The sequence below is a fragment of the Pogonomyrmex barbatus genome, unplaced genomic scaffold (genome assembly GCF_055798465.1).
Source record: "Pogonomyrmex barbatus isolate J1 unplaced genomic scaffold, ASM5579846v1 scaffold4, whole genome shotgun sequence".
Classification (NCBI taxonomy): Eukaryota; Metazoa; Arthropoda; class Insecta; order Hymenoptera; family Formicidae; genus Pogonomyrmex; species Pogonomyrmex barbatus.
In genome coordinates, this window is record NW_028297138.1 from 9347304 (window position 1) to 9364472 (window position 17169).

The 17169-nt window shown below is 40.3% G+C and overlaps 1 protein-coding gene and 1 long non-coding RNA gene across 3 annotated transcripts in view; one reads left to right on the plus strand and one right to left on the minus strand.

The window, feature by feature from the left end:
• The window catches only part of sano (CABIT domain-containing protein serrano), a 127574-nt gene that overhangs the window by 47023 nt on the left and 63382 nt on the right, over positions 1-17169 (plus strand). Inside the window, exon 3 of one of the 2 annotated variants that reach the window (XM_089080890.1) lies at positions 15838-15867. The exons of the other annotated variant lie outside the window; for it this stretch is intronic. The gene's annotated coding sequence lies outside the window, so the exon portion shown is untranslated. The remainder of the gene's footprint in view (positions 1-15837; positions 15868-17169) is intronic. 2 annotated transcript variants of the gene reach the window in all.
• The window catches only part of LOC148935784 (uncharacterized), a 10191-nt gene continuing 9234 nt past the window's right edge, over positions 16213-17169 (minus strand). The window contains exon 3 of the long non-coding RNA XR_016140170.1: positions 16213-17169. This exon is cut by the window's right edge and continues 5277 nt beyond it. This is a non-coding gene — a long non-coding RNA (uncharacterized LOC148935784).

Sequence of the window (17169 nt, forward strand, 5' to 3'; positions counted from 1 at the left end):
CTCTCATTCCTTCTCTCTTGCCGAGTTGCTGATGGACGAAGAGTAATTATGGTAACGTCATTTTTGCGTGACGTATAATAAGGCAGGATTAATCAGATAATCGTGACGTAGGAGAGAACAGCAGTACCGTAATATTTTCCGATTTATTAATTGTCATAGCTTAATAACTTTATGGTAATTAATATAGGCACATTTTTCTATATTATATTTGCTTTTAACTTTTCATTTAATTATGCATTTAATTTTTATATTAATAATTTTATGACAATTACTAGAAATTGTTGTAATATAAGTTTTGTTTGACTAACGTATTATATTTCATATTATTCTATCAAATATCGGTATTGCATATAATAGTGAAAAATAAAAATGATAGATTCGAGAGATATATCGTCGATCGAGTGTGACATGATCGTTAACATGCGAGACGTGTTCTTCGAAGGCGAGAGATTGCTTTCCTATGCCAGGTTTACGTAACTCAAACGAAACGGACGCGAGCGATAAGAAATCTCCATCGTTTTCCTCGACTATCGACTCGAAGCGAACCACGAAGCGTATCACGATTTAATGAAAACGGGACAAACGTTTTCTAGAAATAATATCAACGTCACGCTTGGATGACGATTTGATGGACCTACTTAGGTACGATGAACTTGACCTGGTATTCGGAGTGCCTCGAACTTTCGAACCTAACTCTCGTGGAATTAGAGTTTAAAGGCTGGGAAATTTGCTCCTTCCAATTAACAATAATGATTTGTTTATTTTATCGTTTATTTTTTTTATTTAATTTTCTTATTTAATCTTGAAAATAATACGAAGGAACGTACTACATACGCAATATACATGACATTAAAATAGGTACATTAGATGCACGTTGCATAATGATTATGAATTGTCCAATGATCCATTAGATATTTATTACAAAACTATCCAACGTATGCTACAAAGAAGCCGCATCGAAGAGGATAGCAATATCTGTTTTTTTATTTATCCAGAAAAGATTTATTGTTTTAAACATGCAGCCGGGTGCAGCTTGAAGCGTATAGGCACGCTTGCTCATTGACATTTAACTTTCGAAATTGAACAGAACGACGGCGAGCGGCGCGTGATGCGGCCTCTCGTACTATGGCAAAATACCATCGGACAGGTAGAGCTAACATTTAAATGCCAGGACTGCTCCGTAAGACGCACGACCGCGCCGAGATGCACTTGCAGGCAAGTTTTTCGCGACGCATTTAATCAGACAATCGTAGAGAGTCCCTGAAATAGGCATATAAAATTTTTACAAATAGAATATTTATTAATACCGATTTTTTGTTTATTTTTTTTTTTTAATACACTATACATATATCACTTTTATTTAATTATCCAAATATTTATTCATGAAAGAGAAATAAGGAAGCGTGCGTGCAAGAATTGCATTAATTTTAGATCAGAATCGTTTTAGAAAAAGATATTTCAAAGATGCGCTATTTTTAATATTTATCTCGCAGAAAAGATTTATGATATAAAGTCCTCCAAATTTGGACGTTAAGATTCTGCATTCAAGATACAGCGAGTAGTAGTAGTTATCTTCCAATCATAATTTGTGCCAGATCTGATGCTTTCACGTTCAAGATTGGCGCGTTTTGTCTCGTTGCTTTTCTTCCTAGTACGACAAACGACTATTATTGCTTTCGCGGCTACTGTGTTCCACTGTGGTACGGTGTGGTTACGAGCGGGCGTATCAAGATACGCATCACGATATTTATGACGAGCCCGCATGTAAACCGTTCAGCAATTTATGTCGAGATAAATATTGCAAGTCGCTCTCCGACCTTCTCTCTGACATTTCTGTGTGAAATTACTTCTACCGTGTTAGCACATGCCTTACAAGAATTTATCGCTAAGAACCGTGTGAGAAGTGTCACGCGATGCATTTTCGATCTGAACGCGGTTCCAGCATCTCAATAACAAGTGACGTGCAACTTGGAGAAATTTTTATACCTAATTTCCGCTTAAGTCACGTCATTAGAGTCGAATAATTTTCGATACATTTTAGCGAGAGAAAGGGAGATGATCACAATCATGACTATTAATTTATTCGAAAAATAAATTATTTATAATAAAAAATTGATGAATTTCAATTTATGCAAAAGAACAAATGAAAATATTATTGGCAATGCGTAAGAAAAAAATATACGATATATTTAAATACACACGATGTACGTGAGTATCGTTAATAACGAATCGTGTAATAGATTTAATAAAGTGCGTAAATGTGGATTTTCTAGCGGATATCTAGACGGAAGGAAGACGGAGGAAGATCTACGACGAGATCCCGAGACCTTAATCCGTCGATACGTAATGGGATATAATGTGAAATTAGCCGTTCACTATGTACAGTTACGCATTACGCTAACAAGACTTACTTCCGATTATAGTGAGGGACCTCTATTGTTCAACCGAGCCAGTAGTGTACCCCTTGGTAGTCCCAGACTCCGGCTATTCCTATATGGCATCCATTTATCTATCTATTCAGCCGTTCCGTATAACACACGATAGATTCCACGTAATCTCGCCGACACAATGGCTCGAAGGGGCCTGAGATATACTGCGAATATAACACCGCGATCTTTTCTGATCACCTTACCCGCCCGCGACGCTTCCGACTGCAATTTGATAAACGCAACTTGCTTTTTTTCGAGACGAGTCGCTTTTACCTCTGAACGCACAATAACCACCAAGAGAAGAATATAATTTATGAGTATTTGTTAATAGAATCTTTTATTTTAGCAGAAACGGACCAAAAAAGCAAAGGAAATATTTTTTTAAATTAAATTTATTAATTTAAAAGTTGATATTACTTAACTTTTCTATACAAATAATTAATTAGAAAAAAAATGATCATTTCTTTTCTTTGACTTGTTTTACTTTGCAAATATGTTGTTTTGCTCGTTTTGATTATCATGCTTGGATACACATGTACGACGTCAATATAATCTAATTCTTAAAGCCGTAATACCTAATGCCATGCTGAAACAACCTTGTACTTCTGACGCAGCTCCGAGATAAAAGTATCTACGTGAATTATCTAGCAGACACTGTTTCCGCCTGCGTTCGCATTTAATGCAGTTAAAATTCGGTTTAGCGCAATTAGCGGGGTTAAACGGTCGATATGCAATCTTGAGTGCAATTTGCACCGGAAGACTCGTGAATTAAGCTTTGCAATAAGAAATCAGAGATAGTGGAAGTGGAGCTCGAGGAAGGATAAGGTACGCTGAAGGAAGTAGGTGCATGCAGAGCATAGACTTTTATATCTGAAAAATCCTTAGCAAGAGCGAAAACAATTTTAAACTAATTTGCAGATCAAAAATATTACTTTTATCCTTTCTTTTTCTTTAACACTATGTTAACTATATCACTCGAAAAGTTAACAATATATTTAGAAATGTCAAGCAATATAAAACAATATATTTTTTTCCCAAATATCCCGATTAATTTTAAGATCAAGTGATAAGTTCAAATTTTTTAAGTAAGCTGTATAGTCGCGTCGAAAGGTGGGAGAAAAAAAAGCCATTCAGTGGAGATCGGCAGATGGTCGACGAATCGGAATGTATCTAAAAATCCGCGTTGTAAGATAAATCAAAAGTGTACACGTCACAGGACTATACTTATTGCCTGTAAATACAGCCTAGTCCGCCGCTGTGGCGCCTATCGTACTAACGTAAAACTCACGTAAACACACTAACGTGTTTGTTCACGAGAGAAAACTCAGGTTCCATCACTGACACCGTCACACGCGCTTCGGCGCGTATATATACGTGTGCGGGTCAGAGCGAGCCACGGTGGAAAGAGCTCTCTAGGAAAAGGCCTGTTTGTCTGGCGAGGTTACTACAGATGCTAACGGTAGCTTCGACGGGGGTTTAGTATGCGCGATCTGTTGCCCCGACAGGAAACAGAATCCCTGCCATTACCGAGAGGAGCTGCCGCCGGCGAGCAGTGCGCGAGCGAGCGCAAACTAAACGACAGCTACCGGCATTGTTACGCGATGGGCCTCTTATCGTCTCGGAATACCCTTTGCCGGCGCTGCGGTTGCCAGGGGAGAAGGTGGTATCCCTTCGGCACCTTAAAAGGTCACCGTGACGACGAGCGTTTCAGCTCGGCGTCGATGCAGCTCCGACGTGCCTTCCTCCCCTTTCACCTTTCCTGTCTCGCCTTTGCATCCTACCTCTATGATGCCTTCCCACACGCTTGATGTACGGTTACTCGTTCGCGATCACGCGAGATATTTTTGGTAGTATTCTCGCGATCCCAGATTTTACACACGTAGTCCACAGTCTCCCATCTTATTATATGTATGATAATTCTTAAAATCTTCCGCTACTCGAACCGCTCGAATTTTTCGAATAATTATATAGTGAGCTTGAAATTGGAGTTCGAATAATTTCGAATTTAGACATTTAGAAGATTTAAATCTCGCTGTATTATACCGAGTTTGAGAGGCGTATCTCGTAACCTGTATTTAAGGCTCGGCCTATTATAACGTTTCTATTCTAAGTACATGTCGCGTACAGTGATTATCCGTGTTCGAGAGCGTTTGAAAAAAATCGCTCGGTATGTTACGAGGAACCTGTGTACCGCTACGTTAAATGACATTATGCCATTCCTTGCTTCTTCACGTTTGCCTCTTTTTGATTCTCCGGCTGGTAATATGCCATAACAGGCATGCGGTATTGAGCCATCGCATATTTGTGACTTTGTTTATTACCCGCATGCATGCGCTTCGACTGGTAACAGCCCAATGTAACGTGCGTTAAACCATCATGGTCCGAATATCGGCCGCATATTTACTTTGACTAATGAGCGCTCGATTGGCTCGGTTAATTATTGTTAGGCAACGTAATCATTACCGAGAGTAACGGGACATGTCAATGGCCTCGCGTAAAGAAGATTGCTTCGGAGGAACGTTGCAGCCGACAACGCAGCCTTCGACGTTTATAGATCGATGACTTTTGATCGTTAAACGTTTAGCTATCGTCGACGCGTCATCTAAAGCGAGCCCACATGCCGCATTATTAATTATGCATCACATTTCCCTTCATACGTGTTTCGATTTTTTTCTTTACAATACGTTTTTTAATCAAGTTACAAGATATGATTACACGCGTTTTTTTTTCCCTACGTGTGTGAACATGTCAAAATGTGGCGAGAGGATTCGAGGAAAGCAGTCCGACAAAAATTATCATCTGTTAGCTACATTTCCGCATTTGTGTCGTTATCGGGTAATTTACCGGAGTGCCCTCGTCCTTGGGGAGTCGAATTATCTGACAATCTTCACGCCGATGACGCTGTGGTGATCATTTGCAAAAAATAAACTAATTACAGGCTGGCGCTTGCGGGCTAGATTCCAGGAACGATGTGAAATAGTATCTTTCCGACTAATTAAATTACTCGCCGGGTGAAGTCAGCGGGTGAGCGAAACCACGTTACGTCGAGGGAATACGAATAGGAAAAGAGGCGTGAAAATTGCGAGGAAAGGGACGAGCGGACACGGATAACATTTTGCCTAGGATTACGCAATAAACTGTCGGATTAACATCCGTTTCTGACGGAGATAACGAATCTCGGTCGTAATTAAAATTGTCCGAGACGTGCGCAAATCGCGCTAATAATCCGCAAGCGGTGACAAGTTGGCGAGGTATGTTTTTTTTTTTTTTTACAATCCCGCAGGATCGCTTTGAGCTTCCTCGTAAATACTCCCACGCGTACACTCGCATTCTCCACTTTCGATACACCCTGCTATGCATGGAGAGCAAAGAAACGTAATAAACAACGGTAGTCGACCGTTTCTAATTTTAATTGTGAAAATTCAGTTGCGCTGCAGCAAGATAATTCTCGTATAATTGCACGCGTACTTCCACCGAATTTTCGTGTAATTGACATTAAAAGTTATCTTGCACAAGTTATTCTTAACCGGTTTGTCTGATCTTTATCGAGAAACCGTAAAATAAAACAATAAATATTCAAGATTTCATATAACATCGTCCTGTATATATTGTTATAACAGCCTTGCTTTAACGTGGCTATAATGCACTCGACATTATATATATATATATATACTATCTAGAATCTAATATTGACTTGCCGGATCTATATGTTTAAGCCTCATTCAGTGAAAAGTCAATTTGCACTAATGAATCTTAGACACTGTTCGGTACCATTATTTACCATGTCTTCTTTTAGTTGTGGCGAAATATCAATACTTAGTTGTTGACACTTTTACCTAACGAAACAAAGAATTAAGCAGCTGTTCCATTGGACAAATAATAGATGACGATCTATTAACTTTTCACAGGATGAAGATTTCCTTAAACTTACTCTCGCATAATTTAAAATATTTCATAAGAAATATTATGAAATAACTTTTTTTTTGAAAAGAATATACTTAAACTAAATAAGGAAATTAATTTTATTTCTAGTCGAACGTTGCATTTTTAAATTTTACGTTTTTAGATACATAGCTCGTTTCTCAGTCAGTACTAATTATGGAATTGAATCAGTATCTTCGTTAGTAAATTGCATTGTCTAAATGGTACAAGTTAGTAACCAAGTCCCTCTCTCGCCGTACGAATTTAATAATGTCGTGTAAAGTCGCATATCTATAGCGTCTCTTACAGTCGTCGCAATGAGCGCAAATCCACCAGCCAGCGGTGGATTTTCTCGCTCGCTCGCTCGCGGAGTCGGCACCATTCCCTTAATTAAGCGAAAAGATTTTTCCATTCTTACGTGCGTGCTCCGGAATCCTGTTTTCTCTCGCTTATGGAAATCTCTAATTGCCGACGGAAGGTCTCGGTGCGAATTTGCGAGTGAGCGCGAATCAGCGGGGGGTGCTGGCGGTGCGACGAGAGAGTATCGCTAATTCAAGGTGCTTCCGCGTGAGAAATAGTGCCCCGGATGATGCGCTCTCTCTCTCTCTCTCTCTCTCTCTCTCTCTCTCTTTCTCTCTCTCTCTTTCTCTCTCCCTTTTTGCGGCTCGTGCTGGTGGCGGTGCTCACGATGGCGCGTTTCTTCGTATTTATGCATCGCGATTCGGTACGGTACCCGGTGGGAACTCTCACGCGGTAGCCTTGCCTTTGATTTTCTTGTTTCTAAGCGGACGGGGTCCGCCACTAGCCGATAGCTAATTGGTCTTCGCGCAAGTGCGAAGTAAGAGTGGGCGAGTAACGACTCCGCGGTTTATCGCGGATTTTATCGGTGTGCTTTATCGACGAATATAACACGGCCGTCGTGACAACTCGTACTTACGAGCGCGGCAACTCAAGTAGGCTGTTGAGTACGTTTGCGGTATCTACATTATATTTTCTTTAGTCGTGATATTTTATCGGGACGATTACCCTTTAAACGTTTTACGTTTTGGATATGCAATTGTCTAGTTGCCCGATTAATTATCCGAATAAGAAAAATGTGAATTATATTATAATAATATTTTAGGTATATTAATATTTTTAGATTCTTTTTATATAAATGCCATAGAATTTTGCTGTCATCACCATTATCTTCAGCATTTTTATAAAGAACTGTTAGATGATTTTTGAAAACTAAAAAATTACCAGAGAAATATTTTATTTTTACTCTTTTAAGCAATTTGGCAATTGCCAAACTCTTTTGAGAAGAGTTCAATTTATTTTAGAGAAGAATCACAATTTTATTCAATTTTGTGCAAATTTTAAATTGAGACGCTAATTTCGCACAAAGATAATTTTCGTTCTTAATACATTCTGCATTGCATCCATAAAATGTTGGTCGATTAATGCAGATGTTTGCATTCGATACAGAATCCCTCGCGCCAGGAATGACTGATCTCGTGCAATATTATTTACATGAAACATAATCCGCGGTGCTCGCGCGGCTTGCTTGGTCAGCTACGAGGGAGAAAAGTAAAACGAGAATATATGGATACGAATAAACAAAGTTGAATTACGATCAGTAATGGACTTACAGTCGCGATTAGTCAGTTGCATCGTAGTCTCTTATAGCTGTAACTTTGTTCGTACTTTCCTTTTCTGTTTATATAATAGATAACATAATAGATAACATAATCTCAAAAAGAAGTATTCGTTCGCGTGTGTAATTAATTCTTAAAGTTTTAATAAATTTAAGCGATATTTAGAAATGCTTTTCACGATGATGTATGAAAATATGTCTTGAAAATAACTCGTGATTATCATATGAAAATTATTTTCTTCGACTATGATTTATTGATAAAAATTGGCAAGCTTTTAATAAACGAATAAATAGTTGTGCAAACTCGTAAGGTTATTTTCTTCACTTACTCGTAATTTCAAGTTTATCAATAAATTTGACTTGAACAGAAAGGAAGTGTCGCGATCAAATTTGCTCGCGTTCCTCTTTTTTGTTTCTCCTGCCGACATCTGGCATCTCTCTAAAAAGACTCGTTCTTAATATTCTTCTCCCCTTTAATTCCATCTCGTCTCGTTTTGCGACGCGACATTTGCAAGCCTGGTTGCAGCAACGTTGTTGTTGGTGAACGCGAGACAGAAATAAAATGGTCCAGGTGAGCGAGAGAGAGAGAGAGAGAGGGAGAGAGAGAGAGAGAGAGAGAGAGAGAGAGAGAGAGAGAGAGAGAGACCAGTGGGAGAGAGAAGCGAAGGTGAAGGAGGAGATGGAGGAGGAGGAGAAGGAAGAGAAGGATAGTCCTGTAGGTGAGACTAGCTTTCTCTCCACAATGCAATTGCCTACACGCGCACGAGTCACAAGTCACACCGCAGAGTACAGACTCAGAGTGGAGTCCATTGTCCTGGTTGCATGCCCGTCTCCCTTATAGTTTAGTGGGTTACCCACCTGGAGATTTTCTTTAGACGAGACGTTAGATAATCGCTCTCGTCGCAATTTTGCCATGGAATATACGCGCGAGCGGTAATGAGAGGAATGATTGCGTGCTTACAGTAAACTCTCTTGCATCCTCCTGGTTATTACGTTTTGTCTTACAGAATAACAATTATCGAAGACGCCTCATAATAATATTTTTTCGCATCTTTCTAATCGTAAATTTGATATATTTTATGATCAATATTAACTAATTTTGAATTATTATAACATTAATTAGATTTTGTTAATTAGAATTGATGTTATTTGACTTAAAGACTGTTTATTTAATTGAAAATTCTAATCTCGGGATTTTTTAAAATTTATAAGATGATAATTTATGAATTTGAGGTTGTAATTAGGGTAGAGAAAAGTTTCTTTACTTCGCAACACCTTCCTTCGTTCTGGCATTCATATCGACGGAAACTCGGGATGTGAGTTTTTCCACGCGTGGCATACGTACCCCGTGGTGCGTCGAGTTTGACGCACTTTCAGGGCCGATGCATTTTTGTTGTGCGAGAGTTACGAATGCATCGTGCGTGTAGTAAAAGTCCTACGCGAGTATAGAGCGCGACGGGGGGTCAGAGCGTAGCATCCTTTAAAGATAATAGAGGAAAGGCCGGAGGGGAAGCAGAGAAACACAGACGTTAACTGCCAGGAAATGTTTAAGGAAAGGCTAGGAATTGTTTCCATAAAAATTTAATTTTGTCGTAATTACTATTATTTGCATATTTTAATTTTACAATTCTCGTTGAATGTAACACCATAACCCTAAATGTGATACAACAAAAAGTGTTAAACAAGTGCAAATTTAATAAAATATGTTTATCCAAAGAGCGGGAATACAAATCTTAAAAAAAGAAATATGTTTTAAAGAATAATTCGAAAAAATTTGCAATATTTGCATATTTTAATTAAATACGTCGAAGCTTGTATAAAAATAGGATGCGATAAATTGAACATTTGACACAAGAGGAAAAAAAATTAACTATAAAAATAAGTCGAGTGTTCAAAAAACTCGTAAACGTGGCTTCGTTCCTAAGGGAGGAGGACGGCGCCGCACGTCCGGTGAGAGGAGGGCCGGAATGGTGGTGCATCGGCGAATCTAACAATCTACCAAATCTCAACGCCGGTGTAAAATGCAAAGCAGCAGCGAGCGCTGAGGCGAGCACGGTGTGGCGGGGAGGTGCGGTAAGGAGCGCTTCTTCCCCGAATGCGAATTCCGCGATGCGTGGCGATCAAGGTGGAGGTCGGGTGCTCTCTCGGCGAATCTCTCCTCGTCTCTCCCCGCGCTCGCGTCCTTCCTCCGCGTCTTCCACGCTCCGTCCTGCCGCCCTTGCTCTCCACGCGGGAGTGCGTGAAGCAGAACGAAAGGGAGTACGGACTGTCTCGCCTTTGGACTCGGTTCTTCCTCCCGGTGCCTTCCTCTGTGCCTCTGTGTCTCGCGAGATATATTCAATTCCTTCGCATAATAAGAAAAGTCCCGCAATGGCGGATTTATTAATGAAATGGTCAGTTTACATTTTTTTTTGCGTTTGATGCGAAACACGATGAAAAATGATTTTTATAAATCGTCACAAAGTTTTATTCTCACGTTTGACTCGGTCTTTCTAAGAGAGTTTTGATTTATCGGAGAATATTGAGTGCCGAAAAAAATGTTAGGGAATAAATTATTGTTATAAAAAATGTTAAGAAATAAATTGGCCATTTATTTGAAAATTTTTATGATTTATTTCTATTTATTTATTATTTATATTTATTAGTTATTATTTTATATATTTACATGTTACATATGTCCTTTACTTACTTCCAGAAATGACTTTATCGAATTGACATCTCGTGAAATTTTACTCTATAAAGAGGTGAAGGACATGCGTTCTTTTTTTAAAACGTCTGTCCTTTCGCTTTTTTACGACAATTCTCTTTTTCTAGAAATTTATCAAAGAAGCTGTCAAAAATTTCGTTGATATGACTACGCGTGAATGCCATTCGAATCGACGTCGCGGCGTGCTACTTTTTGGAAATTAATGATCTGCTCTTTTGCATGAATTTGTGCAACAGCGACAAAAGAACGCGTTATTTAACGGCACTTTCGCCGCTCTAAACTTCATTAGCCATCATTGCTGGTTTTCACTCTCCTCTCGTCTGTCGTCCCGGGTGAAATTAGCCGCTTAATGCTTTCCTGGTGGGATTATGAAAACGTGGCACGTGCACGACGCGATCATATTTATCCAATTATTTTCAGACTTTTATCTCCGTTGACGAAACATTAGAATGCTGCAGATAAATGTAATGGACGGCACGTGTTACGTACAAGTATGTCAGTCATTTTCTTACGACATCTAATCAGCGCTCATAGATAATCATCGCTTCACCATTATATTGCTCAACTTACAAATGAAATTTGTAACTTACAAATGAAATTTTTATGCTTTGCGGATTGATAAGTCTATTATTGACTTTTCGTTAACCGATTAGTGTGCGTTAACAAATATATCATTTGTTAAATTATTACATATAGTCAAAGATAATAGAATATTAATATCAACAATGACAATGACAACTTTATCTAAATTCTTCGTCTTTTACAAAATAGATATTTTTTGTGAAATGAGGGAATTTATAAAGAAAAATGTAACTTTCTGCCTTTTTCGCGTTTTTCCTTCTAAATGAGGAAAATTTTGCGATGTAAAGTCGAGTGTCAAGCGTGACAGGGCGGAGCGTCACGGGGCGATCTCGAGCGGCGTGCGTGAGTTAAGATCGCGTATACTGTTAATAAATAATGCAGTAATGGGCGTTCGGGTTGAAGAGGTAGCCGGTAAATGCGGCGGAACGGAGAAAGCCGCATTATTTACGCCCGCTGGCGGCTGGCTGGCGGTGACAAGTTTAAAAAGCCGCGGGAAGTAATAACCGAGGTGTCCGCGGATTAAAAGGCGTGACACTGCTAGTTCCAGCGATCACTCTTCCCCGCAACGATGTAATTAAATCCTACAACGTACGTACGTACGTTTGTCTACTCTTTATGACCGGTCCGCCCCCCGCGTCTCTTCCCCCCCGCTGCCGGTTGCGTCATGTGTATAATGTTATGCTAACGGCGACGATCGGACCGCGACGATCGAGAGCCACGAAATCAGCTCCGGTGACTGAACGTTTGAGACCTTGACGCGTGAATTCACATGGTCGCTTTTAACGGGACTTTTCGCGAACCCAAAACGAGAGTCTTTTGGCATGTAGATAGTTTAGCCTTGAGGAGCCTATAAAATATCGTACAGATTCTATCGACTGTCATAAACATGTTCGAGTCTGAACGCGCCTGTCTCGAAGTCAAATCATCGATAATTACAGCACAAATGTGGAACAGTTTACGGTTGTATTAATAATTAATTTTCTTTATCGAAAGAACAATTTTGCTGAAATATTTCAAAATGTGATCAGATACATATTGAAAATATTTGACATATTTGAAAATAATTTTTTAGGCCATTAAAATAATTATGTAGAAAGATTGATTGCTAAAGGATAAAAATATTTATAAAATATTATCATTATGCATAAACGGCTTAAGTAATTATTTTGATGGCTCGACAAAATTAGATTTGTATCTGACGAAATTTTTAAATATCTCAAAATGGTTCCGTGAATTGTAATTTACAAACAATATAAAATTTTTAGAAAGACAACAATTGTTATTAAAATAATAGAAATGTCAGCAAAAAGCGATGTCTTTCGATACATTGTGTATGAGATAGAAAATGAAAGAGGACAGATAGAGCGTGTACGAGAACTATGTATTATTTAAATCGTTTTATTTCAAAATTACAGTCTCTTGCTTTCGTCGGACAATTTGCAGGGAAATCTCGCAAATAAAAAAGAGAGGGAGAGAGAGAGAGAGAGAGAGAGAGAGAGAGAGAGAGAGAGAGAAAAATGCTGAAAACTCTCGTGAGGAAACGAGCGTGCGCGACGGCTTCTCGTTAGCGAATCGCGACTTAATGTCTCACTCGGCGAGCGAAATTGATAGCGGCGCAATTAGACGCGTAAATTGTACGCGTCTGCTCGTCGTTGCTCGTCGTTGGGTGCGCGCAGCGAGGCGGACCTATCTGTCCATAAAATGACAATGTACTCCGGTGCGAGAGCGTGGTAGTAGTTACGTACACGGTAAAACGTTTAGATCCGCGCCGTGAGATAACCTTCGTCGTAGCTTACCGAGCGCGTCGCCGGTTGACTCTCTCTCTCTCTCTCTCTCTCTCTCTCTCTCTCTCTCTCTCTCTCTCTCTCTCTGTGTTTTACCCGCGGCTATTCCCGCGTGTCCGATGTACGCCCGCGTACAGATGTGGCTGTACGCACTGTGCGCTCGTTCCTCCATGCGTACACGCACCGGAATACGCATCGCGAAACGCTGTTTCCCGCGGTGTGCTAGGCGCAACGACGAGCTCGTCCCGCCGGGTATATCCTAGAACGGAAACAGATGGCAAAGGTATCTTATCATTCTCACTCACGGCACTGGGGGAGACATACAATTTTACGCCAGGACGAATAAAAACACCGAATACTTTTACGAATAGAAAAATCTGACGTCTCTACAAGTCGGAAAGATATATTTGATTCGTTATCACCTCGGAGGTAAAATTAGTGGAATTAAAAAAAGCGAGATAGCGATCTTGTCTTCGGCGATTGTCAAACGATGTAACGTCGAACGGTTGAATGACGATGCAGGACAAGACCTGAAAAATAATCGCCGTTTTAATGACTCATTTCCCTTCGCGCCGCGATAAAATGGCTCGCTTTCATCGGGCATGTACCTCACGTGCAACGTCCTCGGCGCCATCGTTTCCTGTTTCCTTCCTTATCTTCGTCGGCAGAAACAGGAAAATCCACGAAAGCCCATACGTTATCTGCCACGTACGGTCAGGGTTCGCACACAGTACTCCACGAAAGACGAGATATCAGCCGCAATGCACACCGCAACACACACGATCCGCCCGTTGCGGAAACGCCGAATGAATTATTTCGCAGCCGATCGCGCACGATCGCCAGAATTATTTCGCTCGTAGAAATTCATTGTCGTAGACCGGCGCATCCTTCACTAAGAGATCTAAGATTACATTTTTTGCGAAATTCATAGAGAGAATTATATATTTTGAGTCTAAAATGTGTAAAATAAAAAAAATGTATAAAATACAATTACAAATATATTATAATAATACAATTATAAATATTAATTATAATTATAATTAATATAATTAATATATAATTAATATAATTATAAATATATTATAAAATTATAAAATACAATTACAAATTATTGACTTATGTCAATGATTTTGAGAGTAAAGTGTTTTTTACAGCAATATTATTATTATTACACAATTTTTTCATCCTCAACATTAAAAATCAGTTACTACATTTTATATTAAAATTTCGCTAAAGTAATTTTTGAAAAATTGATCTGAAACAGATTCTGTTCTTTACTTTTATCTGCAAAACTGAATTTTAATTTTTTTCATTTTCAATTCACTTTCTAGTCATATATAACTCGTTAAGAAAAGAAATTTATGTTAAATTTTCATTAAAATGATACGTTTATTGTGAGATCACTTTGTATACATTAATGTTGCGGATTGTAAAGGATATTACAGTAATATGCCACGGGCAATACGTTTCCAGGAGTTTAACGTAACGGCGAGACTGACCGTCATGATATTCTCATGATATTCGACTTATCGACTCTCTTCATCTCGCGCGATTATAAAGTAGCTACTCCATATAACGCAACGTAATGGGTTAATCAAGTTTCGCTCAGAGGCTTTGCTTCCGACTGATGAACGATGTCATTACGCTCATAAATCTTCGAGTCGCGCGAAAGAGAGAGAAAGAGAGAGAGAGAGACGAGACGAGATGGAGAAAGAGGGTAGAGGAAAAGGGAAGATCGAGTGTGACGAAAACAATGTTTTCCCCATCGTGTTGTCCGTCGTGCGAGGAATTTTAATTTGACTTAACGTGACGAAATGCCACGTAAAAGACTCGTGTACGCGTCGCGCGAGCCGCCGATGCGGCGGCCAGACTGATGGGATGGCAGCGCTTTTACGTGCTAGATACGACGCCAGATCCGGCCGTGCTCGTCCTGCAAACTAGGAAATTATTTAAATTAGCTATGCAGAATTCAAAGGGAGTTGTCTAAGCACCGAGGGCAGCCACCGAAGGCTGCCGTACCTTCGTTTTTCCATGGCCTTCGTTTTCGCGACGCGTGCATCTGCTTGCGCGACACGACGCTTTTCCCTCCGCACGCCAATGGCGCGACGTTTCCCTCCCCCCCCCCCCCCCTCGAGAGAGAAAAAAAAATGCAACGTCGTTCACGCGACGAATGCGAAATGCAGTCGCGCCGGATGGATTGCATGCTTGATTTCATTTTCCTCTCTTTTACAGACTATTTACGATTTACGATTTACGTAGGAGAGTTATAATCCTTAGAAAGAATTATCAGATTGAGTTATTTACGGTTACTTATTGCACGGGTATAGAAAGGCGAATAAACAATTAAAGTCCAGATTCGGCTGATTTACGATTATTACCGAGATTACCAAACCATCGTCCTCGCATTGCGAGGATATGTCGCAAGCGAAATATTGCGCACCCGGGACAAAGTGGTAAATAAAAAATTATTACTGTCGTGCAAACCCGATGCGTTTAATTTTTAAAGGGGCCATTAACTGTAGTGCATACTGACAGATTCATTATGCTCGAAATTACGCTTTTCCTTATGCATTAATGCATATAAATATATTGGATGCGTCATTATCATAATTTCCACCGCGTTTTGTCACGTGTTTTTCGCCTCGCGTTACGCTCTCCTGATCGTAATACGTCTTGCGAAATACGAGGTATGAATTGCGAAGATGATCGTTTAATCGATCGAGCCGCGCGATCTGTCGCATTAGCATTATCGTCACGCGTGTACTTTTCTTTTTGCAGAACTGAGCCATCGGTGCCCAAACTCAACAAGTGAGTAGAAGCGTGTATCGAGCGTGAGTACCTCTCATTCGCGCATATTATAATTACAAACTCGCAGAGAGCGATTTTGCAGTTAATGCTCGTTTCACGTGAGATTTATGCTCCTCTCGTTCGGCTCCGCACGCGTACACGCGCGCGCGCACAAAGCTGTGCGTGCGTGCGTGCGTGCGTGCGTGTGTGCGTGCGAGCGCGCACGCAACTCCGCCGACCGCGAGGTGATTCTTAATTAGATTCTAAATTACGCGGCAAAACGAGATGAAAACGCTTAAATTGTGGCGTGCCGTGGCGTAAGACTGCCTTTCGAAAGGCGTGTTTCCGCGGAAATGAATGCGGTTGCACGCCGTTCTGGAACGATTGATTGATTGAGTCGCACGTGATGAAGACGGACGGAAAAGAAAGTGTACGCGTCCCGTAATGCGCGGCTTCCGGTGATTTTTCTGCCGTACGCATGCGACGATTACGGATTTCGATGGTAATGGGGACAAATGGCGGGACTTGGCAAATTGAAGGTACATCTGCGCAGGAGATATCGTGTAGAAATTACGAGTGGAATGCTAATCACGACGTATATAGGTGCTACGCTCCCCTAGGTAGTCACGCAATCTCGTATGACGGAGGAGGCACAGCGAGGAAGAAAAATCGTAAAGGCGAGAGATTTAGAACGAGAGCGAAGCCAAGGCTGCTTTCAAATTTATGCATTATTTATCGGCAGTAGTATTTCCAGTTGGCACATATTTCTTTTGAGAGTAAATTGAATCCTCCGTAACGGAGAACGTGTGTATAGGAAATCGTAAAAAGAGGCTCGAGAGGATGAGTCTGGGAGGGGTATTATCGAGAAATGAAAAATTGTTTACGTACTCTTTTGACTATTATGTTGCACTTGGAAACTCGGAAGTATAGAAAATTCGCGTCACGTCGTGAAGTGGGAGTCGGTCACGTTCAAAGGGCCTGGCATAATTGAGAGATCGTGCCAATTAGGCACGCCTTTAACGGTTTAGCTGTTCAGGCGGAAGTCGATACATCCCCGGGCTCTGTATTTGCATTCTGATTATAAGCTTGTACAAAGCTAAAACGTCGCGGCATCGTCGTATCTCGTTACATCCCCCGTAATCCCTCGTCGCTTCGCGTCGTCCGTTACCAGCGAGGAATGGAAAAACATAAATGAATCTAATCCAACTGGGAGAAATCGTCGTCTCAATTTGCACCGAGTTTTTTTGCCGCCGCACGATTTCATTGATTTCAAACCTCGCCTTCTCGTTTACTTGCCGGTCTGGCATTTCCATTTTGATTATA